At 34.5% G+C, this 27,113-nt stretch overlaps 2 pseudogenes; one reads left to right on the top strand and one right to left on the bottom strand.

Annotated features, from left to right (window-relative positions):
• LOC141584140 (keratin, type I cytoskeletal 18 pseudogene) lies at positions 1-25,683 on the top strand (annotated as a pseudogene).
• Positions 20,048-20,382, bottom strand: LOC101042946 (small nuclear ribonucleoprotein Sm D2 pseudogene; annotated as a pseudogene).
• Positions 25,684-27,113: the final 1,430 nt, after the last annotated feature.

Raw genomic sequence — 27,113 nt, 5'->3', positions numbered from 1 at the left:
GCTCCCACTAGGAAGCAGAGCAGAGCCCTTACAAGACACCAAATGCTGCCTTCTTGATCTTGTATTACCCAGCCTCGAGAAACGTAAGAAATACATTTTTGTTCTTTATAAATTAACCAGTCTCAGATATTTTGTTACAACAGCACAAAATGAACAAAGATAGCCTCCTAAAAACTGAATCCGTTTATCATCACTCTCAACAGTGTATTCATGTTCCATTTTCCTGATATTCTCCTCATCATTTAATATTAGACTTTTCCATTTTATCCAACTTATGTGTATTATGATTGTCTTAGTATGGAATTTTACAAATTACTAGTGAGATTGAATGTTTTTGTGTGTATGTTTTGATCATTTGTACTTTTTTTCTGTAAAATCTGTACATATCATTTGCTCTTTTTTCTCTTGGCCATTTTCTTACTGAGACATAAAAGCCTTCTGTATATTATGTTTATTACTCTTTTGTTGCAACTAAACTGTAAAAATACTTTCTTCAAGCCTCGAGCTTGTCATTTGCCTATATTTATGGTGTCTGTTTGATTAAGAGTTTTATGTTTTATGTAGCAAAGTCATTCAATCTCTTCTTTACATATTTCACATTTTATATCTTGTTTAGGAAGCTATCTCAACCCCTAAGTTTAAAAAATATTTTTTCTACATTTTCTTCTACTACTTTTGTAAATATTTAGATCTTAATCTATTAATACTTTTTACACAGTGTGAGGTAGCTATTTAAATCAAATTTTGTTTTAAAATAGATGTTCAATTCCAATTTATTAAAAGCTTGCTTTTAATTTCCCTACTAATTTGAAATACAACCCATTTTATATTATAAATTCCCACATGGAAATGGAACTATTTCTCTTTTCCCTATTAAATGGCATTGATTTTTTTTGAAACAATACTGTGTTATTTTAGCACTATGATGTATTGAAGTATATATATATTGAAGAAAAAACATTCCCCTACCACCTCACAAATGAGGTCTAAAGTTTGGAAGCACAGATTTCAGATCCATATGATCTGAAATATACTTCCTGCCTGCTGGCATATTGGTTGAACTACCTCCTATTCCTTATCTGTAAAACCTGCATGAGTATAGAATTATTAGTGGTATTAGAGAAGTATTAGAATTCTAAGATTATTTTTAGGATTGTTATAAGTGAGTTAAGGTGTATAAAGTTCTTAGATCAGTATTCACCATAAATACTTTATAAGTGTATCCTATTATTATAAACCCTTTTATATTTCATTTTGAAAAAATAGCTATCATTTTGCAATATCTGCTTCACATAAATTTTGGCATCAGTCTGCCAATTTTTATAAATATTATCATTTGTATTCTGTTAGGTCAATGGGTACTACATTAATTGTACCTAAGATACTGTTTTGTGTACATTGGTGTTATTTAGCAATGGAACCCCATCTTCATATGAAAGTTTGATTAGAGTCTAAAAAGCCAATCCCTTCAAGGTAGGCCTACAATGGTTAAAGCTGCCAACCCTGACTACAAATAAACAGCTTCTAGGACTCTAAGAAAAATAGTTTGAAAATCCTAGGTTGAAAATATTTTTTCCTTGTCGCATTATCTCTCATCACATGAATGTTTATTACAGTGAATGAGTTATTATGTTTTACTGTCTGAGAGAAGGTTGCCATTTGGGGTACTTCAGAAGAAAAACATCCCTAGACAATATTCCAAAATTTGTACTTTCAGGAAAGAAAGCAATGAATGACCAGCATCTCTATCTGTTCAAAGGCTGCATTTACTAAAGAGAAATGACAGATTAATGAACACCACATGAAACAATTTTTGTTTCACCAAATTTGGTAAATTTATATAAACACTGTAGCATATGGTTAGGTGAGACGTTATTATAATCACATACTCATCACTTTGATAGTTAAACTAACCATATTTGTCTTTTTTACAAAATATACGATTGAGTTTTGTGGTCCAGTAATGCTGTTATTGGTTAGCTTCTTGATTTTATATGAACAGCTCCCTAAACCATAAGTAATTTAATCAGCCTTCTGTATTTTTATATTTATGTCATCACTTCTGTTGAGCTAAAAATGCAGTTCGCTAGTTATTGTCATAAACATAGTCTGCTGAGTACAAGGAATTATAATAATGGGCTGTATTTTTTGTATTGTTCTACTTTGTTCAACCAAGTGACAGCATGAACTTGCATCTAAAACACAGTTATTGTACACTGCAGGCCAAAACATAGGCTAGTTCTGAAGTATGAGCTAATAGTGCAGACACAGAATAACAGTGAATGGCTCTCTGGGTACCAATGGGTAGGGCAACTTTCCAGTTCATCTGAGAGAAGCACAGTCCAACATTATCCCAGCAATGTACCCATCTGTGAGTTTTAGTAGCTTTGAATGAGTGCATTGCAGAGACTGTAGCTAGTTAGCCAGTTACTGAGTGTTGCACACTGCTCTGCCTGTGTAATAAAAAAAGACACCACAGATGGAACTATTGTTTTAGGAGGGATACCAACAGTGAGTATCCTGATGCATCGTGTCATCAAAATATACAATGTCACAGAAAAAAATAATGATTGACTATCAACAGAGAGAGATTATGTTGAGGTATTCTAGGCACTTTGAGCTATTTGAAAAAAAGAATAAGAATAAATTTAAATTATTCATTATGCATAGTCTCTAATACACCTTGTAATTAGTGGATAGATCATTCTATATGTGACTCACACACATATATTTTAATCTGTAGAGATTAAACTCAATGCTCTTCAGTTGACGTATAAACGATAATTACAAAATCTATTTAAATTATTTGAGCATTATCACTCCTCTAACCTAAATAGGAAAAAACAAAAACAAAAACAAAAAAAAACCAAACTCCTGCAATTTGTTTATATATCCATGTGACATAGAGGTTAAAATGAGTTTTAGAAGTGAAGAAACTTACCGAAGATTACAACTAGCAATTTTGGAGCATAACTCAAAATCAGTCTGCCTAATTTCACAGCCTCTAGCTGAACCACTAAATCATGTCTGTCACATTTTAAGTGCAATTTTTCCCCACAATCTAACCCTCATACGTTTGTTTGTTTGGCTTGAAAATTTGTCTATCTATCTATCATCTATTTATCTATCTATCTAATCTATCTATCATCTATCTATCATCTATTTATCTAGAAAACAGTGTCACCTGTAACAAAGGTTACCATCTTGTCTAAAAAGGCAAACTATAGAGATAAAATGCAACATTCTTATGTTCCGATTCTCACAGTCCTCTTATTTCCTCGCTAGAGACAACTGCTGTACTGAACTTGATATATACTCTGCCAAACAACATTTTTAATTATTTTACTGCACACATACTATATATAAGCCATTAACATTACTTATACGTTGACTTAAAACTGTATCATGCTGTGAAATGATTCTTCAAATTCCTTCTCACAATTTCACTTGTAATCTAGTTGATTTATTCCAACAATTGCATCACAATCAATGTTTATCTATTCCATATTGATGAATATTTAGACATCAAACTTTAAATATTTTTAAATAAATATGCAGCAGTCTTCTGTGTATTTTCTTATATAAATGTGTAAAGTTTTTCTAAGTGTTTCTAAGATATATACCTTAAAGTATATCAATGGTCAGTGTCCATACTGTCATTGTAAATTATTTGAAATATAATCCCTTTGGTACATACAATGTACATTTGTCAAATATTATACCAAGAGAATATTCTATCAGCACTGTACAAGTAGGCCTATTTTTACATTCTGCCAATACTAAATTCTTCTGAAAGAAATTAATTGTTTAATCTGGCAAATATATAAATCTGTAATATATGAATATTTCAAAAGCATAATAGTGAATATAACTGTCACAACACCCTATTAATGAGTTAGAACTCTACTGGTCCCTAAGAAGTTGTAAGTTCCTACAAAATTATAATTATTATCCTCTAGAGTCAAATTTGGATTCATTATTCTTTTTTCCACATCTATTCAGCTGTCTGAATATGTATGTCTAGTTTTGAAACCGTTAGTAGCAAGCACACAACTATATGGGAAATAAAAATAGAATTTTGCACTATTAGTGAAAATTTTGCACTTTCAGGAAAAGTTCTGCTGAGCAGCAAGATCTCTGAGAGTGTACAAGAGCCCTTTTAGGTGAAGTTAGTGGGTGAAGATATTAGAATCCTGACAAATAGGGCTCATGTCACTTAGATCATTTAGCTAGGTTGAAGTGAAAAATAGATACTGAGGAATATCCAAGTATGGTCAGAAGTATGGTGAGAGGAATTGAGCAGCTCAGCATTTTCTGCTCCTAAGCTCATCATAGCCCCACTTTAGCTCCCATGAATTGGTCAAAGAAGAACACTTAAGGGATTCTCAATTAATTCAGGGAATCAAGCATGAAGAGAGAGGCAGTAACTTTATCAGCACGTGGTTTAGTTCAGCCAGGTACATGTAAGAATCTGGGGCAGGTGCCACCTAGGAATTCTGCTCTTGAATTAATAAATAATGGCACAGAAGCAGTGGAGAGGTTGTTGAAAGCAGACTTCAACAAGTTTGTCTCTTGAGGCTATTCCAATCTATTCTAAAGCTCAGCTGTCAATCAGGGATCTTTCTTCATAACGTTACCAGGTGGTCTCTTTATCTCTTTCTTGTGGTAAATCTTTTGTTTCAATTATTCCATTTTGCCCTCTGTCTTGGTTTACTTTGATCTTCTAAAGGGTATCTATTTTTTCCTATCAGTACCAACAGAACCCTTGATATCAGAATTCCAGGCCTATTCTCAAAGACTGGTCTGGTCTCCCATAGAGACTTCCAATCTCCTACTTGGAAGATAAGGACTTAGAAGTTCAATAGTAGAGAAGGACTGTTATTTTTGAATTCATTAATCAATGAAGGACTGTTATTTTTGAATTCATTAATAGGAATCATCATTTAGTCCCTTTGGGGAATATCCTCCCTGTACTTGTTTCTACCAATCCCCCTCTATTTTACTCAATTCATAGCATAAACTTTTAGATTTCTGTTTGGTTGAGAAAGAGGCAATTTACCAAATAGGAAGGGTTTTTTAGGGAATCTAGAAATAGTAATGCAGCTAAATGGCTTTTAGCCAGTCTTCCTCATGTTAGGCTTCCCCTTCACTTAATATAACATGATTCTTGATATTTCTGGTAGTTCTTGAGAATTATCAGTAGACATTGTGCAACCTTAAGATTTCCTCATGTCAGGATTGGAATCTGGCTTTTTTCTGATGGATATGCCTGTTACCACTCATGAACCCCAAGTATCTGAGACAGGTCTCAATCAACTTAGAAAGTTCATTTTGCCAAGGTTAAGGACACACTTGTGACACAGCCTTAGGTGATCTGATGACATGTGACCAAGGTGATCAGGATACAGTTTGATTCATGCATTTTAGGGAGACATAAGGCATCAATCAATATGTGTAAGATGTATATTTGGTCCAGAATGGTAGGACAACTGGAAGTCCGCTCCAGGCTTTTAGATTATAGGTAGATAAGGGACAAATAATTGCATTCTTTTTTAAAAAAAAAAAATTATTGTATTTGGGCTCTGGGGTACATGTGCACATCCTACATCCTGCAGGATTGTTGCATAGCTACATACACGCCATGGTGGTTTGCTGTCTCCATCCCTCCCCCCATCGCCTACATCAGGCATTTCTCCCCGTGTGATCCCTTCCCATCCTCCCCGCACCTCCAGCTCCCACTGTCCCTCCCCTTCCCTCGACCCCCCACCTAGCCCAGTGAGTGCTCCTCTCTTCCTGTGCCCAAGTGTTCTCATTGTTCATCACCCACCTATGAGTGAAAACATGCAGTGTTTGGTTTTCTGTTCTTGTGTCAGTTTGCTGAGAATGATGGTTTCTAGATTCATCCATGTCTCTACAGAGGACACGAACTCATCCTTTTGTATGGCTGCCTAGTATCTCATGGTGTATATGTGCCACTTTTTCTTTGTCTAGTCTATCATTGATGGGTATTTGGGTTGGTTCCAGGTCTTTGCTATTGTAAACAGTGCTGCAACGACCATACATGTGCATGTGCCTTCATAACAGAATAATTTATAATCCTTTGTGTATATATCCAGTAATGGGATTGCTGGGTCAAATGGAATTTGTATTTCTATATCCTTGAGGAATCACCACCCTGTCTTCCATAAGATTGAACTAATTTACACTCCCACCACCAGTGTAAAAGTGTTCCTTGATCAGCCTTTCACAGAACACACAATTTAAATATGGAGAAGGAAGGTAGAGGAATAGTCACTTATGCCTTAGTCTGACTCAGTGAATCTGTATTTTTCACATGAACAGTAGGGCAGAAGAAGCAGTCAGATTTGCATTTGTCTCAGATGAACTGAGACAACTTTCACTTCTGTCTTTTCCCATGTCTGTGAAGAAAAGGTATCAATTTACATTGCCAGGGAGAAATTCAACAGAACTGTGTCAGGGTAAAGATCTTGAGACCCACAAGGAATTTCCTTGTGGGCAAATTGTGAGGCAGGTGTGTAATTTTTTTTTTTAATCTTTGAAGCTATCTTATTTAGGAATAAAATGAGAGCCAGGTTTGCCTGAATCAGCTTCTAGATTGACTTTTCCCTTTGACTTAGTGATTTGGGGGTTCAGAGATTTAGTCTCCTTCTATAAACTTTTCTGTCTCTTTTCCAGCTTACAAAATGTTATTGCTCTTGCCTTGATTCTGTTTCCCATCCTTACTGACACTAAAGTAGGCAATGTGGAGGCTGAGACCAAATCTAAAACAAAGTAGATTTTTACTGAAAATGTATGCAGCTCTAAATATTCCCACTTGAGCACTTTTAAAATTCCTTTTATTAACCATTTTCTTCTTTAATACTTTGAAATGGAGTGCACTGTGTGAGGTTTTATGCATTAAAACAAACAAATGAATGAACAAACAAAAACTCTTGATGATGGCTTTCGGAATGCTACACATTTATTCAAATGAGACTTAAGTAATTTGAAAGTATGGATGTAATTTGTAAGACTCTTAAATGCAAATTAGAGATAATCACAAAGCTAGAATGGAAGTTGTTTCTGCACACTACCCAAAGCTGGAGGAAAACAGTGTGTGAAATGCTAGCTAGCTTGTGAAAGGCTGATAAAAAATGATGCTATGCCATTCTTCAGACTATATGCTGAATGGAGAAAAGCATATGTAAGAAATGATATGCAACATAGTCCTGGGTCTCCAAAAATAAATAATTCAATGTTGACCGTTACTATTCTAGACATTTCTAAGACTATTCAATGTGATAGAGATTGGAGACCTCCGAAGCTCATGGTGAGTGAAGGAAGTAGACTATAAAATGCTAAGGACTCAAAACATATGTCTGTGCTGCTCCTTGGCTTTTAGGTATCAGTTAAAATGTTACCTCTATCTGACCAGTCTATCTGAAGTAGATCTCCCATCCACACATTCACTGTTACTGGTTCTTAGTTTTCTGTTTGTTTCCTGCAGAATGTTAAACAAAATGTGTGATTCTTTTTATTTTTGTTTCTTTTTTCTGTCCCTTGTCACTAGACTCTAACATAAAGTCAAAAACCATAATTTTTTTGTTTCCCATTTTATCTGCAATAAATGAAGTAGTCCTTGACATACAACATATTGGGGAATTTAGCAAGATTTTCTACCTAATCTCCTAGCAGCACATAAGCAAAGTCTCAAAGGATTTGTAGGAGTTAGTCTGCGTTGGAGGGCATTTGGGGAAGTCATTTCTGTCAAGCAAAGGAGTATGTGAGAAACTGTAAATTATTGAATATAGCTAGAGTGAATACTTCAGTAATAAGAATAAAAAGGAACTGGAGAGAAATAATGTTGAGGAGGAAAGCCAAGCAAACTCATGAATTATTGCCCTGTTACAAAGTCTTGAGCACCATTGCAATATTTGAAGCAAGGGAAATATAAGAAAATATTTTCTATTTTAGAAAGATAAATCAGAGAAAAGTTAGTGGGACATGTTTGAATAGAGTAAAGCTACAGTTATTAATAATACTGTTGATATAATAGTTATCCTCTAGAAAAATAAAGATTTGAATTTTATATGGAGTTCATACAGAGAAAAGATGAAGAGCTTTCTAAAGATAGAATCAATAGTATTTGGTGATCTACTTAATGTAGTAGGTAAAGGACAAAGAAAAACGAAGTTATTTTTCAAATTTTTGGTTTAGTCTGTTAGGTAGAAAATGTGGCCATACACAAAAAATGAGGAAAATTTGGGAGTGGGGAGGCCAAGAACATAAGCAGTAATGTCACTTTTATTGTGACATTGTCACTTTTGGCAAAATCTAAGTCTCTAACTGAATAATTGTGTGTTACTCCCAAATACTCTTTATTCACCTTAAGTCCATACTAAAGATGACATTACTGCTTGTATTCTCACACAACCCCATTACAAACCTGGATCTCTCATGTGACATTCCTAAATATTTGTTAAATATATACTTATTTTTCTGATTTATTCCTCTGACACTCTGCAATTATGTGGACATTCAGAGACTGAAATAGAAGAATGTTTCAAAAAGATAAGAATCCAGGCTTAAGTCTCTCTTAATTATGACTCTTTTGATTAAATATGAGCTCAGCAACTTACGCAGATAAGCACTGTCATTGAAATGGTTATTTAGAAAAGAAAAACACATTTTTGTTACTATGAAAGGAAGAGTAATAGTTTCTTTATAAACTCTTACTTCACATTAGTTGAATTCAAATAATGATTAATTCCTATAACATGTCTGAATTTTGAGAAGAAAATAAAAATGCTAAGGTATCGTTATTTATTTTTATCCAGGTACAATACAAGTAACAATAATAAATCAATGCAAACTCCATATAGTCACCAGGTATAAAGAAAATGTATAGAATACCAATGTTTTAAAATGACTAGATTTAGGGCTACTTACATTTAACAGAGGAGAATTTTGCAAATAATTCTTTTATATAATAAAGTTATTACATTATTTGCAAATAAATAATTCTTTTATATAATATTTATCTCCTGGGAAATAAATAAATAAATAATTTATTTCCCCAGGAAATAAATAACTTGACTCAACAAACCATTCTAATATATTTTTTTTTAATTGGCCAATTTTGAATACTAACTTCAAAGCAAATACTCATCGTTTTGGTTAATCTAAAAATTGAACAAATTTGTCGATTTGAGAAATAAGAACTTTGTTTACATAATAGCTGAGGGTGCTATTAAAATCTTAACAGACTGGATGCCATATTAATTAAAAATGTGATATATAATTTTAAAAAATATTAAGAAAGTAAAAGTTTATTTTTTCTTTTAAGCTTGTCATAATACAGGACAGAACATGGAACATAAGGATAGGGAGACAAAGAAATTCAACATAAAAACAGTTTGTTTACATCCTTATTCTTATTCTGCCATGATGCTTATTGATCCAAAACGAATCTCACCATCAGATTTATTCTCTGTCTAATCTTTTACTTCTTATTTATAACATCTGAAATTCCAGCCACATGAAATTCACATTTTAGTTACAAGTCAGATATATCATTGAAAGAAATAAAAATTTGGTCAAAACATTCTCACTTTTTATTGTTAAATGTCAAATAATTGCAGAATTCTCTTTGTTTTGTATATGTATAATCTAATTATGTCTGAAATTAGTATGTATCTTGCAAGGAAGAAATAAAGGAAGGTAAAATAAATAAATGTGAAGAAAAAAAAAAAAACATGATCTGGGAAATACTGAAAGAACAAGAGCATCTTGGAGCAATGGGTACTGCCTGGTCTAGGGCAAAGAAAGAATTATGTGAAGCTGGAGTATTTTATTCCACAAGAAATTTAATTGCCTTCAAAATTAATGAAGTGACATTAAGACAACAAGCAAATAGATATAAAAAGCCCTCATGGACTAAAGTTGTGACAAGTTGAGTACCAAAAGAATAATAATTGCAGTGGAATAAAATAATCTTCAAATCTGAAAATAGTGTTTAAAAACAATAAAGCCAGAAAAATCTTACAGAGTAAGATTTGATAAAGCATTTCTTTACTTGGAAATTGGTGACTAAAGTACAATAAGTAAACTTTTTTTTTTCCACTAGGAACTATGTTTTCAAGTAAATAAAATACTCGAGTAATTGGGGAAAATCTCTACACTATAAAAAAGTAAAGCTTATTTTATAAAATAAATGATAGAGTTGATACAATTGTTTTAAGCTTGTATTCTTCGAGTATTTTAAGCTCAAAATATATTGGTAACATTTACAGAATTACAATGCAAATAATTTCAAATCTGAAATCAAAACATGTAAAACTTATCTCTGAATAAGAAATACATTGACAATTTTAAAATTGAATATTGATACAAGACATTTGAACAGCCAGCACACTTAATATAATGAAAATATATAAAAAACCTGCACCATTAAATTGTTGAATGCACATTTTGTAACTTATATAATTAATAAAATACTTAAATTCAAAAGAATAAATTGACAACAAATATCACAGACATAATTATATCAGCTATTTTCTGGTGACAATGAAATTAAAATACAAATTAATTACCATAAAATATGCATCATTTCAAAACTGATACAAAAGACATTACAAAGGAAAGAAAATTTCTAATATTTGTGCAACTAGAAACTCAGAAGGAAAGAGTACAGGGGATGGTAGCAATTTTTAATGATGGACTAACTAAAAATTTTTCAAAACCATTGAAAGAATTTAAAGCATCAATAACTAAACAAAATAAATTCAAACAAAATCAAAAATGTCACACCATAATCAAACCATTGAAAATTAAAACAAAAAGAAAATCTTCGTAACATTCAGATAAAAAGAAAATATACAGTAATAATATTTTGGTCAATAACAGTTCCTTAAGATTAAAATGGAGCTGAAACATTCTTCTTGCCTAGTGACATCATAGCCATCTTAACATTGTAACACAATTAATTTACACATTTGCGGTTATGATTGTGTGAACCAATCTACTGCACTGCCAGTGTTATAAAAATATAACACATAATACTTGATAATGATACGATTAATAAATGATTATGTTTCAGGTTTATGTATTTACTGAATTATACTTTTTATTGTCATTTTAGAATATGTCTTGTACTTATTTTAAAAAAGTAGAGTATGTCTTGTACTTATTACAAAAAAGTTAACTCTAAAACAGCCTCAGGAAGGTCCCTTAGAAAGTATTTCCAAAAAGATACTGCTGTCATAGGAGATGACAGCTCTATGTATGTTTTTACCCCCAAAGATCTACCAGTGGGACAAGCTGTGGAGATGGAAGACAGTGATATTAATAAACTTGACCCTGTGTAGGTTTAGGCTAATGTGTATGTTTGTGACTTTTTGTTTGTTTGTTTGGTTGGTTGGTTGGTTTGGGGTTTTTTGAGACAGAGTCTCTCTCTGACGGGAATTAAGTATCTGCAAGCCAGGGAACACCAAAGATTACCAGGAAACCACTAGAAGCTAGAAAGAAGCAACCCAGAACTGTGAGACCATACATTTCTGCAGTTTAATCACCCAGTTTGTGATACGTTGCTACAGCACTCCTATAAAACTAACATTAATAAAGAGATTTGAGAAGCTTGAAATGTTGAGAATGGGTTACCAGGAAGTGAGTCAATGAAGATAGAGAGGGAGGGACTATTGTTCCTGGATGAAAAGACAGGAAATGCTATCTTAGAGAATGGCCCTAGGAGGAAAGACATTTCTTGAATTGTACTGAAAAGAAAAAAGGAAGGTGAGATTAATTCCTATCTATAACTCTCATTTTCTCTAAAATTTATGAGGTAAAATCATCAACTGATGATGAACAAATACCTGGTTTCATAGGAGATCTGAAAGAATAGAAAATAACTTCTGTAGAGAATTGAGCAGGTGCAAAATTGCCAGTCTCCAGATTCAAGTGTAACATTAATAAATGAATGCATTTACAGTCTTTGGTATATAGAAATTAAACTTGTATTTTTATTTTCTTTATCTGTCCTACTTGAAAGAGTAATTTAGTAATAAACATTATAGATATTATAATTTGAAACCAATAATAGTTATTCATACATTTTGTTGCTCCCTCACATCATCTGAGAAAATCATTCATTCATTTCAAGGCCTGTATTCATGTTGCTGGTGTCCTAGATCTGCATGCCTAGTAAGAAATGTATAATCAGGCTGGGCGTGGTGGCTCAAGCCTGTAATCCCAGGATTTTGGGAGGCTGAGGGGGTGGATCACGAAGTCAAGAGATCGAGACCATCCTGGTCAACACGGTGAAATCCCGTCTCTACTAAAAATACAAAAAATTAGCTGGGCATGGTGGCACATGCCTGTAATCCCAGCTACTCAGGAGGCTGAGGCAGGAGAATCGCCTGAACCCAGAAGGCGGAGGTTGCGGTGAGCCGAGATCGCGCCATTGCACTTCAGCCTGCGTAACAAGAGTGAAACTCCGTCTCAAAAAAAAAAAAAAAAAAAAAGAAATGTATAATCACTGAGTTAAAGCTTGTAGAAGCTACATAACCAGAAAAAGTGGAATTTCCATTAGATCTATCAATTTACCTGCCCCTTAAGTTTATTTCAATATATGCAGTCCTTTATTAAGTAAAATGGCACACTAACATTTTACACTTTGAGGTGTGTAATCAATGGGTTCCCTGATAGTATCATTCAAATAATGTAAAGACAGAATTGTTCCTTAGCATATTTAAGAGTTTATTACTATAGATAACACTCATCTTATTAACACAAATGTGTGGTAATAAGCCCATATAGAGTTTGAGAGGATGCTTATGGTTTCTTGAGACATAGGTGTAAGATGTATAAGATTATATTTAGTTTTCATACCTGATCCACACAAGTAAATACATATCTAATTAGCTGTATGTCTGGGAAATGTTAATAGAATCTCTATTCATGAGGAGATAAAGAAAAGCTCAGCATAATAGATAATGTGGACATTTTAAAATAAAATGTGTGACCACTAAAAACAATCATATGTCTATGAATAATAAGTCATTCTAGACTAAGCCCACGTTATTTTTGATGTGGTAACTAGTCCATTGTTTGGAAGTATGTGTGTGTGTGTGTGTGTGCGTGTGTGTGTGTGTGTACATACATTATATATATATATATATATATATATATATGTATTTGATTTACATTTACACATATATATAAAAGGACAACACAGTCAAGTTTATCAGTTATTAAAATAATTAACTAATACAGCACTGTGTTGATACTAATTGTATGGAATATTGTCAAAAGAGTACCCACATCCTCATATTAAGACATCTATCTTCATACAGGCCAACTTCCCCCTCGAATTTATTTCTCTTCTCAGCAGCAGAGCTGTGTGGCATGGAGCTCAAAGTAAGTTCTGCAACTATTCAACCACATTTGCAATTTTGCTCTCCTGCTCACTAGCTATGTGACCTTAGAAAGTTATTTATTTCCCATGTTCTACAGTTTCCTTATCTGTAAAAAGGAAATAATATTATTTTGTAGCATTGTTGTTAGAATTAAGTGAGTTAATTGCACTAAGAATATTTGGAATCTCAGTGCTTTAAGAGGCCAAGGTGGGAGGATCCTTTGAGGCCAAGAAGAATTCTAGACCATCCTGGACAATATAGGGGGACCCTGTCTCTTCAAAAAACTTAAAAACTTAGCCATACATGATGGTGGACAAGATAGCTACTCAGGAGTCTGACTTCGGAGGATCATTTGAGCCCAGGACTTCCAGTCTACAGGGAACTATGATAGCACAATTGCACTCCAGCATGGGCAGTAGAGTGAGACTCTTTTAAAAAAAAAAAAAAGTATTTGGAGCAGAGCTTGAGCCTGACACAAATTAAGCATTACATAATATAAATTTTATAATAAGCATTTATTATATTCCCTATCTTGGCTAATAGCACTGTCATCAACTCAGTTGCACAAGCTGAAAATCTGAGGATCAGCTTTAAATCCCACCTTTTCATCACATATGTGACATAAATAATTTGTAGGTTTCTCTAATCTCATCTACTCACATTCAGATTTGTTTTCTATGTCATTTACTATACCATTTTTCTGATATCCAAATCTAATCGTGCTGCTTCTTTTCTTGTAAGGCTTAAAAGTTTCCAAGATAAAGTTCAAGTTTCTCATCATTACACATCAAATTGAATATAAAAGGTCACTGTTCTCTGAACCTATTCTGCGTCTCTACACCTTACTGCTCTGCAATATTTTCTTTCCGTCTTCCACTTGAGGTGCCTTTCCCTCCCTTCTCTGCTTAATCATAATGCCCTTTTCTTCTCATCTTTCATTAGTCATCCTCTTTCACCTTTTAGCACAATTATTTCTTAATAACAAGGTCACCAATAACAACAGTTAACATCAACATACAGTTATGTGTCACAGGCTATTACAGAGACAGATCATACCTCATTTACTTCTCAAAACAATTTCATAATATGGGTAATGATATTATCCTTATTTAACAGATGAGGAAACTGAAATCAAAGACATACTTGTCCAAGACCACCTGGCTGATGAGATATGGAGCAGACTTTGAATCCATAAATTATGATTTGAGACCTAAATTTCTGAAATACTAAATAGTATTGCCAACCCCAATTACACCACCTGTATAGTAGTGCATATCATACTGTCATAAAAATCAACCTCTCTCTCTCTTCTGAAATACATTGTCTTTGTATTGGAACCTCCAGGGTCTATTCAGTAATGTGAAGACAGAATCCATAATCAACAATAAAAGAACACATAAATAAATTGATGAATGAACAAGATAAATAAATAGCCAGTTTTTAGTGGATTACCTTTCCCACCCTATAGAAATCATGTTTATTCATTTTTAGGATTACCACTTATTTTTGGTTTTCTTTCAACCTTGTTACAGGAAAAACATAAGAAAATTCAATTGAAAAGTTATTGCTACAGCTGAATTAATATTTGTCCAAATCTATACAACCCCAAGTCAATCAGGCCATTAGAGAATACTTGCCATTGTAAACAGTGCTGCAGTGAATGTGACAGTACAGGTATCTCTTTGGCGTACAGACATCTCTTTGGCGTACTGATTTCAACTTCTTTGGACATATATCCAAAAGTGGAATTTTACCATTATTATATGTCAATTAAAACTACAATTAAGTCTTTAAAGTCTGATCTCTTTTTCCAAGGTTGTTAGATATAACCACTGAAATAAAAAATCAGTGTAAGTGAAAATGTTGTAATATTCCAACGTCAATTTAAAAAAAGTGTATCTATTTACTCAGTAGAGTATAACCTCAGTACAATTTTTTTTTAAGATTATTATTATTTTTTTATTGCATTTTGGATTTTGGGGTACATGTGATGAACATGCAAGATTGTTGCATAGGTACACACTTGACAGTGTGGTTTGCTGCCTTCCGTCCCCTCACCTGTATCTGTCATTTCTCCCCATGCTATCTCTTCCCACCTCCCCACCCCCCGCCCCTCCCCCATTTCCCCCCAACGGACCCCAGTGTGTAGTGCTCCCCTCCCTGTGTCCATGTGTTCTCATTGTTCAACACCCGTCTATGAGTGAGAATATACGGTGTTTGATTTTCTGCTCTTGTGTCAGTTTGCTGAGAATGATGGTTTCCAGGTTCATCCATGTCCCTACAAAGGACGTGAACTCATCGTTTTTGATGGCTGCATAATATTCCATGGTGTATATGTACCACATTTTCCCTATCCAGTCTATCATCGTTGGGCATTTGGGTTGGTTCCAGGTCTTTGCTATTGTAAACAGTGCTGCAATGAACATTCGTGTGCACGTGTCCTTGTAGTAGAATGATTTATAATCCTTTGGATATATACCCAGTAATCTCAGTACAATTTTAAAAGCGTCTCATGGATATAAGACAGAATGGTCCCATTCAGCTGAAATACATAATCTGATTCCTGTCTAGATTTCTGAAATATTCCTTTTGGGCCAGTGAGACCAGCCATATCAGAGGTTTTCCAAAAATTTATATTTAGTATTACAATATGCATTTTTCTTAATTTAGCCTCTACTTTTTCCAGGTTTTCAAACTCATTTTTTAAATGTCACTGCTTTTTAAAAATGACTACCTGAAATTGAAATCATACTATAAGGTTTTTGCTTCTATTTATTTATTTAATGTCCAACCTTTTTTCTAGAAAGGAAAGATATAAAATGTCTTATATGCTTTCTATTTTAGCTTAAATTAAGGTACCTTGGTGCCTAATTTTTAAATTTTCAAACATAAGGGGATTTTTGTCTTCTGGTTATTAACTTTTAATATAATTGTATGGTATCAAAGAAATATAATTTTTTGCTGTTGATCAAATTTTTCATTTCTTTTTTTTGAATTATAATTTAAGTTCTGGAGTACATGTGCAGAACGTGCAGGTTTGTTACACAGGTGCCATGGCGGTTTGCTGCATCCATCCCCCCAACATCTACATTAGGTATTTCTCCTAATGTTAGTCCTCCCAATTTCTTCACCCCCTGCTATCTCTCCCTTAACCTTCCTACCCCCCAGCAGGCCCTAGTGTGTGGTGTTCCTCTCCTTGTGTCCATGTGTTCTCATTGTTCAACACCCACTTATGAGTGAGAACATTTGGTGTTTAGTTTTATGCTCTTGTGTCAGTTTGCCGAGAATGATGGTTCCCAGATTCATCCATGTCCCTGCAAAGGACATGAACTCATCCTTTTTTATTGCTGCATAGTATTCCATGGTGTATATGTGCCACATTTTCTTTATCCAGTCTATCACTGATGGACATTTGGGTTTGTTCCAAGTCTTTGCTATTGTAAACAGTGCCACAATAAACATAAGTGCACATGTGTCTTTATAGATGAATGTTTTATAATCCTTTGGGTATGTATACCCAATAATGGGATTGCTAGGTCAAATGGTATTTTTATTTCTAGATCCTTGAGGAATCACCACACTGCTTCCACAATGGTTGAACTAATTTATACTCCCATCAAAAGTGTAAAAGCATTCCTATTTCTCCACATCCTCTCCAGCATCTGTTGTTTCCTAACTTTTTAATGATTGCCATTCCAACTAGCATGAGATGGTATCTCAATGTGGTTTTGATTTATATTTCTCTAATGACCAGTGATGCTGAGCTTTTTTTCATGTTTGTTGACTGAATAAATGTCTTCTTTTGAAAAGTGTCTGCTTATACCTTTCCCCCACTTTTTAATGGGGTTGTTTTTTTCTTGTAAATTTGTTTAAGTTCTTTATAGATTTGGGTTATTAGACTTCTGTCAGATAATTTTTTCGCATTCTGTTGGTTGCTGGTTCACTCTAATGATAGTTTATTTTGCTGTGCAGAAGCTCTTATGTTTAATTACATCACATTTGTCTATTTTGACTTTTGTTGCCATCGCTTTTGGTGTTTAAGTCATGAAGTCCTTGCCTATGCCTATGTCCTGAGTGGTATTGCCTAGGTTTTCTTCTAGGGTTTTTATGGTGTTAGAATTTATGTTTAAATCTTTAAGCTATCTGGAGTTAATTTTTGTATAAGGTATAAGGAAGGGATCCAGTTTCAGGTTTCTGCATATGGCTAGCCAGTTTTCCCAACACCATTTGGTAACCAGGGAATTCTTTCCCCATTGCTGTTTTTGTCAGGCTTGTATTTTAATATAATTTTTAAGTAAAATTTTGATACGAAAAATTTCATTACATCATTTTTAATAAAACTTAAATTCTAGGAATCTGTTGTAAGAAAACAATTGAGAACATATACAAAGATATAGTCATAAGAAATTTCTATACATTTTCTTTATAAACACAAAAATATCGAGAAAAATATGCTCATGAGTTATTAAAAAGTACAAAATAAATCACTGTAGTTAAAAATCATGATTCAAAGAAATTTAATAACATGGAAAGGCATTTAAAAATCAAGTGAAAAAGAAAATACTAAAATGAATATATTTAGTATGTTTTCATTCTGTTAGTATATATGAAAGACAAAACTCTGAAATGCTACAATTGTTGTATAATAAGGCTGAGAATAATTTGCATTTATTTTATTTATCTGTATTTTTTAAGATCCTAATATTACTTTTGTTCTTAAAAAACATTTTCTTTTAAAACGCTATATTAATGTAAACAATACACAGAACTAAAATTTTAAAGTTCTATTTGATTTGGTCCACTCTGAGTGTTAAGACAACAGTAATGCAAATGGAAAGTTTAATGGGGCTTTGAGGAGGGATAGTTAAAAATTTTGTTCAAAATATGTCAACAATTGCTGATATATTTCACATACACGCATAAAATTTCTACTACTGCTGCTGAAATTTCTTTAGATTGGCTGCCTATACCCAGCATCATCTACTCAGACTCAGAAGTTTCTTCTACCTATTTAGAATTGCTTCAAGAGTATCTAAAATGTTTAAAACAAAAGTGAGCTTCTATTATTAATTCATATTCTCAAGGGATCCTTAATTGATGTTACATCACAAAGATTTAACACAACAATGGAAAATTTTCACCAAGTTCTATAAAAGTTGTATGCTGTGGGAAGCTAATAAAAACTTTTGGCATCTGTTCTTAGGTTGATTAATCTTTCCTCTGCACATCATTCCTCTACCATAGACTGAGTGAATTTGGAATTTATTTAGTTTAGCCATTTTACTTGTAAGCCATAAAAATTAAAAATACAGATAAGAAATTTTTCTTACTGGCTAATCAGTCTATATGATAAAATATAGACACATGCTGATTTATAAAATACTGTTTATTTGATCCATAATAAAATACTTAAAATACTTTAAATAAAATGAAAATTTAGCCCTTACAGAGCTTTAAACCTGAAGATTGCTAAATTTTAAAATCTCAGTGAAGAGTTTTTAAAATCTGAAATAGAATAAAGAGGTAGATTAGATGTGGGGGAAATCAGGTATCCTATAACATTATGTTTGGAGTTAAATTTTTTTTGAGTAAATAAATAAATTATTTAAATTTTGCAATAAAATGAAAATGACTGACAAAATAATATACTTTTCATTTATAATTAAATATTCAAAATAATCATATAATTCAGTTTTTTAAGCGTGTGTGTGTTGGCAAAGACTTTAAGTGTGTGCAGGGATGCATATGTAGTTATCAGATCATCTTGAACAATGAAATCATTGGTGATTTTATTTTATTTTCTATATTAATCTACTTTTAAACTATTTTTATTATAATTAAAATTATTTTTAATGCAAGTCAGTCTAATTACTAGCTTTATACTGGAATCCTAGAACTATTAATTCTCTCTTTTACAAAACATAAAGATAATTCCTTAAGCAGACAGGGTGAGCAAAGCATTTAGTCAGTAATTTATTTTAGTATCAAATATCTACTTAAAATAAGTGTTATGCCTACAAGTATCAGCAAGTATTTATCTCTTTTATTTAGAGAGGTTTCAAAAGAGCGTGCATTACTTGGTATAACTTTGGCAAAATAATGCCACAGGCAAAGAAATGATAAAGGGTATAAATATTAGAAGTGAAAAGATAAATATCATTATTGCAAATATAATTCTCTATATAAAAACCATACAAAAATAAACTGAAAAACTCTTGAAACTAGAATACTGCTCAGTAGATGGCTAGTTAAAAAAACATAATAACAATTGCTTTTAAAATAACCAGTAAGAAACAAATACTTGAGACAAATCTCATTGGAAAATTATTTTATTCTATTCTGTTCTATTTTTTGAGACAGCATTCTATTCTATAGCCCAGGCTGGATCGCAGTGGCATGATCACTGCTCACTGTAGCCTCAACCTCCCAAGGCTCAATGGATCCTACTGCCTCAGCCTCCCAAATAGCTGGGAGTACAAGTGCACACCATCATGCCCGGATAATAATTTTTGTATTTTTCTTTTTCTTTTGTTTTTTTAGAAAAACAAAAACCACAGAGCTTTATTATTCTCAACATCAATGGCAGCTGTCTATGTAGGATAGGGGAGTGAGTTCTGTTGATGGCTAGGTGGCCCCTACTTGCCAGCAATGAGTGGGTTCCACAGGACCACAATGACCAAGTCCCCACACAGGAATATCTTGGAGATGTAGTGTCTTTGTTGACTGGCTTGGACTTCTTGCTCTTGAGTACCTCAGTCCACATCTCCTTCATGTTCTCCAGTACCATGTTGCAGTGCCTATGGAAGGTTTTCATGTGGCCCAGGAGTTTCTTATTGTTAAGGCAGTTGAGCACTTGGGTGTTGATTTGGATGGACTGTGTGAGCACAGAGAATTGTGTTAAATTCCTCCTCCTCTCGCTCTGCAGCTCCTCTGGGGTCACCTCACTCTTGGGCTTGTTGAGGAGGCTCATAATGGTCACTACACTCTCAGTTTACTCCCGTTTCCTCTGCGTTGCTTAATTAGAGGTTGGGTTTTGCCTTGTTGCCCAGGCTGGTCTTGAACTCCTGAGTTCATGAGATCCACTGCCTCAACCTCCCAAAGTGCAGGGGTTACTGGTGAGAACCACTGCTCACAGCAGGCAAATATTTTAAATAGATTCACTCAATTCTTATTTCAATGACTCCTAATTTGCCTTCCTATGTGCCACGAAGGCTTAAAATCTAATGCAAACTTTTATGCTCCTTATCTCATGATATCAGCAAAGTAAGTATGTAATTTAGTTTCTAAAAATCATATGCATTTATGCAAGATTTAGATGCAAAATGAATGCTGTGAAATACTCTCTTCCTGCAGGGAGGTCACATATTCTGTCAAGCATGGAGATAGAGGCATTTGGTTCTTCTGGAACAATTGTGGTAGCAATTTGGTATCCAGTACCCCGACCATCATTGGTGTGGAGCAACAGGTGCTGATGACAGAAATAATCCTATCACGTGATTGGGCAGTTTTACTGGATGCGTTGTTCCAGTTGGAGGAACAACAGAACCTAGTATTCTAGAATGTCTCACTGAATCTGTGAGCTATCTGATAACTTAAAATAAATTTATTTTCACTTACTATGACAAGAGCCCACCTTATTCTTGACAATCAAAATATTTGACAAATTCAATGAAGCATTAATAGATAAACATAAATGATAGGTAAATAGATTATCTAAAAGGGCATATATATGCATAAATATTAGCATTGGATTCCAAGGTCACCAGGGGCATAACCAGAGGTCAGAAGTAGGGAGTGGAGAGTATAGAAGTGTATTCTGCATCATAATATTTGGAGTAATAGTATTCTTGCTGATTTAAAAAATAAAGCTTTTCATTATACTAATAATATGTACTAACATGTATTTCCTACTAATATGTATATGTTTATACTAATATGTATTTGCTACAAAAAAGCTATGCAATATAAAGGGGACATAAGAAGTTCACCCAGAATTTTCTTCAGCTTGTCATAATTAAATGGAAAATAGTACCTAAAGTAGAATCATCTCTGTGGCAGGAATAGCCAGCTGTCCACCAAACAGACAACACACAAGCAGAAAAACAGGTATTGGTTGCCTCTTCTTGGGAATACAGCTACACTAGAGTTCTCAGCCTCCCTTGAAATTGAGTGTAGACACATGGTTGTTTTAATGAATGGACTGTAAAGAGAAGTGATGCATACAACTCCCAAGAGTGGCTCATATAAACTTCCCATGGGTAACTTCTATACTCTCCACTCCATACTTCTGACTGCTGGTTATGCCCCTGGTGACCTTGGAATCCATATATTTAAGATGGCAAAGTCGCCATCCGTCTGCTCTAGATGTCTACATAGAGAAAATGCAGCTATCAACTTGAATGAACAGGCAGGACAATCAGCTGAGAAAGAAATAGGTCGGGCATGGTGGCTCACTCTTGTAATCTCAGCATTTCGGGAGGCTGAGTAGGAAGATCACCTGAGCTTAGGAGTTCGAGACCAGCCCGGGCAACATGGTGAAACCCCTGTTACTACCAAAACACAAAATATTAGCTGGGGGTGATGGCAGGCACCTGTGGTCCCAGATACTCGGAAGGCTGAGGTGGGAGGATATCTTGAGCCTGGGAGGCAGTGGTCGCAGTGAGCCAAGATTGTACTGCACTCCAGGCTGGGCAACAGAGTGCCAAAAAAAAAAAAAAAAAAAAAAAAGAAAGAAAGAAAAAAAAGAAAAGAAATAAAACAGTTTCATTTTTTGTTTGTTTTTGGCACTGGAAGTTTGGGGTTTATTATGTCAGCCTACTCAACATTAATACAGTCTCTATTTTTCATTATCTATCTTCTCCTCTGGCCTTTATCCCTTCAAATTAGGACTTCCATGGTGTTATTCTGTGCTTTTTATTTACTTTCCCCAAATGCTGCCTGCTTTAAGTAGCTGGAGACTATTTCTTAAAAGAAGTCTCGTCTGTAGTAAGACAAAAATTGTTCAAAAAATAAAATATTGTCCCTTTCCCAAAGATTCAATGTTGATAAATTGTTTTTTATTTTCTTACTTTCATGTGGACATTCCTATCGTGTAAAAAAAAAAAAAAAAAAAAAAAACACTGAATGCCTGTTCTTATACTGACATATTTTACTAACCTTTTGATTTGAAATAATTTATTTTTATTTTATTTGTATTCTTTAATTTTTCTGTAACAAACAAGAATTACAAATGTAATGCTCAATAAGAAAATTCTACAATGCTTTATTAAAGATACCAAAGTTAAAATAGATATTTAGCTTAGTGTTCATTTAAAACTTTGAATTCAATTAAATTCAAGTTCAGGTACTGCCAAGAAAAAGTTTGTTATTCCCAAATTGGCCTTCATTGCTCAATAAACTTGTGTGTACAGGCCTATCATATTCACAAACATAGGCAAGAGAGTATGCATTCAGAGGATGTTCTCCCTTTTTAATTTTCTTTCTTTTTTATTTTTTTCTTTTTGTCATTCAGGCTCTAGTATAGTGGCATGATTATAGCTCACTATAACCTTGAACTCCTGGTCTCAAGCAATCCTCCCCACTTAGCTTCCCAAGTAGCTGAGACTACATACATGTACCACCATGCCAGGCTATTCTATTTTTTTTTAAGAAATGGGGTCTTACTATGTTACTCAAGTGCATCTTGAATTCCTGGCCTCAAGCAATCCTCCTGCCTCAGCCTTCTAAAGCATTGGGATTATAAGCATGAGCCGCCATGTCCTGCTCCTTTATACTTTTTTTTTTTTTTTTTTTTTGAGACAGAGTTTCGCTCTTGTTATCCAGGCTGAAGTGCAATGGCGCGATCTCGGCTCACTGCAACCTCCACCTCCCGAGTTCAGGCAATTCTCCTGTCTCAGCCTCCTGAGTAGCTGGGATTACAGGCACGCGCCACCATGCCCAGCTAATTTCTTGTATTTTTAGTAGAGACGGGGTTTCACCATGTTGACCAGGATGGTCTCGATCTCTTGACCTCGTGATCCACCCACCTCGGCCTCCCAAAGTGCTGGGATTACAGGCTTGAGCCACCACGCCCAGCCTCATCTTTAATTTTCTAATATCTTCCAAAATCAGGAGATAAAATGCTGCATCTTACTTCAAAACCTCCTATACATGACTGCTAAGCACTCCTGCCCATAAGGGCCACACAACCAACTCTGATTTACAAAAGTCCCTAGATCATTCAGTGTCCATTTCTACTGTTGCCTGCTCTGTGAACGTTCCAAGATTCCTCAAAGAGATATACTCATATCTCCATTTATATACTTCGTTTGACATCTGTATATGACGCTTTCCAGACCAGGTCTTTTATCCATGAGATCTTAATATCTTCTGTGCTCCTCTGTAAACTGCAAGCTTCTTGAGGTCCAGAACTGTGTCTCATTTGTCTATATTCTCTATATATCTTAACATCTCAGAATACATGTAAATGATGTTTACCATATTTTGTTGAATTAAATTAAGCAAATATCTAAGTTTAGTCAATATTTCTGCTTCTAACCTGCCACTAAAACCCTGTTTCCACAGCAATCCTATGTGATAGAAGCTCTTCCTTCCAAGAATAAGATGTGGATTCTGGTGGCAAGATATAATGGAGTCCCAAATGGAATAAATTGGAAGAAAGTTGTTTCTGAAATCGCCAATAGGAATATCCTTAGAAAAACAAAATTTAACAGCAGCTCAGAGGAAACTGAATCCTGTCCTCTTGCTTTCCTTCTCTGAGACATGAGATTCATCACCCACTTGACCGCCTTCTCTACTAACTGCCTGTCCGTGAGGTTCATCCAGTTGCTCACCAGCAGCCTGACTATCCTTTACGCAGGCTCCAGGGGCTCTAGCTTCTGAATCTTCTCTTCCAGCTCCACCAGCTTCTGGGTTGGCTGAGGGACCAGGATCCTGGCTGTGAGAATGACTGGGGATCTGGTAGAAATAGTGGGACATGCAAAGTAAGAACGAGTCCATGCAAGGCCTGAATAACTGCCTAGCCTCTTACCTGGACAGAGTGAGTGGCCTGGAGACCGAGAATCAGAGATTAGAGACTAAAATCTGGGAACAGCTGGAGAAGAAGGTGCCCCAGGTAAGAGACTGGGGACATTACATTAAGACCATAGAGGACATGGTGACTCAGACTTTTGCAAATTCTGTGGACAATGCCCAGATCGTTCTGGAGACAGACAATGCCCATCTTACTGCTGATGATTTTAGAGGCAAGTATGAGATGGAGCTGGCCACATGCCCATCTGTGGAGAGCCACATTTATGGGCTCAGCAAGGTCACTGATGACACCAATGTCACTCAGCTGCAGCTGAAGACAGATCTTGGCTCTCAAGGAGGAGCTGCTGTTCATGTAGAAGAATCACAAGGAGGAAACAAAATACTTAGGAGCCCAGTTTGCCAGTTCTGGTTGACCATGGAGATTTAGATGTCTCTAAATCTCAGGACTCCAGCAAGATCCTGACATATCAGTGTGACGAGCTGGCTCAGAAGAACCAAGAGAAGCTGAACAATACTGGTCCCAGGAAATTGAGGAGAGGACCATAGTCATCACCATGCAGTCCAACAAGATCAGAGATGCTGACATGATGCTCACAGAGCTAAGAGGTACAGTCTAGTGCTTGGAAATCAACCTGGACTCCATGAGAAGTCTTAAGGCCAGCTTGGAGAACAGCCCAAGGGAGATGGAGGCCCACTATGCCATTCAGATGGAGCAGCTTAATGGGGCTCTGGTGCACCTGAAGTCATAGCTGGCATGGACTCTGGCAGAGGGGCGGTACCAGGCCTAGGAGTATGAGAAGCCCCTGCTGAACATCAAAGTCAAACTGTAAGCTGAGATTGCCACCTTATTGCTGCCTGCTGGAAGATGAAAAGGACTTCAATCCCTGTGACGCCCTGGATAGCAGCAATTCAATGCAAACTATCCAAAAGACCGCCACCTGCAGGATAGTGGACAACAATCAGCATCTGAGACTAATGACTCTAAAGTTCTGAGGTGTTGAAGCAGCAGAAGCAAGGTACCCTTTGGGTAACAGGAGGCCAGTAAAAAGTTCAGGGGTCAAAAAAAATTGAACAGCAGTTTTGGTCACCCAATGTCAGGAGTTTTAGATTTAGCTCTATGTCAACTCACAGGATTGATAGGGAACCTAACTAATTTTTCAAACATTGTATCATTGGGAAATATATTCCATGCTTTAAACAGCTCACTAAAGCTGTCTTTGAAATAAAATATATTCTTGGTTTTAAACTTATTGCAGTAAAAACAACTGGCAACTTCACCCAATCCTCTATCAATCCTAGAAGTGCATTCTCTGTGCAGAAGTTATCTCAGTTTAGTTGATACACTGAACTATACAGAATGACAGATCTGTTTGAAATTCTATGATCCATCCTGAGTAGAAAATTTTGTAGTCATGTCAGGTATAAGAGTTATGACATGCCACAAATATTTGTCTTATCATAGAAAACTTAAACATAGGGAGGAGGTATATAACTTTTCTGGTCCTATTTAATCTCACTGAGTTAGTATGTTTTTTGTTTCAGTAGCAAATGTATACTGAAGAGTCAGAGAAACATTAAAATAACAGCAAAAATACAGAAATAATATTTCATTATCTGGACTTCGTTAGTTTATAATTTTCTCCGTACATTTTAAAAAAGGGAGAAAAGTAATTACGATAAAAATATATGTTTTTATTATTTATCACTAACTTTTACTCCAACAGAAGGAACCTTTGCATTGAACAAATCTAGGATTTTTTTCAAAAATTTCAATTAAATATTATATATGTATGTTTGTATATATAATAATATTCCATACATATAAATATATATATATGTTTGTATATGGTGATGTTTATATATATAATAATATATAGTATATAATAATGTTCATAATATGAACATATTGAAATATTATTCATCCATTAAAAGGAAATGAGGTTCTGACACATGCTACAACATGGAAGAAACATGAAATCATTTTGTTAGATTAAATAATCAGACACCAAAAAACACATAATGTATATAATTCCACTCATATGAAATATCTAGAATAGGCAACTTCAGAGAAACAGAGTAGATTAGAGATTACTAGGGCCTGGGAGAGGAGAGAAGAGGGTGCCTGCTGGTCACAGAGTTTCTGAGTTGATGAAAATATTTTGAAAATGGTGATTATGGTTATACAACGTTGTGAATGTGATTAATATCACTGAATTGAACACTTAAGAAATAGCTAAAATAGGGAATATTATATTACATATTTTGCCAGGATAAAAAATAACTAAAAACTAAAATTAATAAGGAATGATAAAGCAAAAAAGGCATAGCATTGTGTTTTATGTCTGTTGCTACTCTGATTTTTTTTAACTTAGATTAAAATTTTTATTTATCCTTATAGTTATAATCCATAAATGAGAATAAACCAAGTAGCCTTACAACTGACATTGACTAGTCACTATGTAAAAAGTCTAGACTTTTGGAAAATAAATAACTATGGAATTTCTATGGAATCTATAACACATTTTTAAGAGTTCTCCCCCAAACACCATGGTTAGATTTTGAAAACCAGTAGAATAATCACTGATTGCAGAAATTAAGAATCTGTTTTTGGGAGGCTAATATATGAGCTCAAGAGATTCAAATTCATGAATGATCTTATTAAACTGTTAA

Source organism: Saimiri boliviensis, chromosome 4, assembly GCF_048565385.1.
Source record: "Saimiri boliviensis isolate mSaiBol1 chromosome 4, mSaiBol1.pri, whole genome shotgun sequence".
NCBI lineage: Eukaryota > Metazoa > Chordata > Mammalia > Primates > Cebidae > Saimiri > Saimiri boliviensis.
This window is presented reverse-complemented; position numbering and strand designations above follow the sequence as displayed.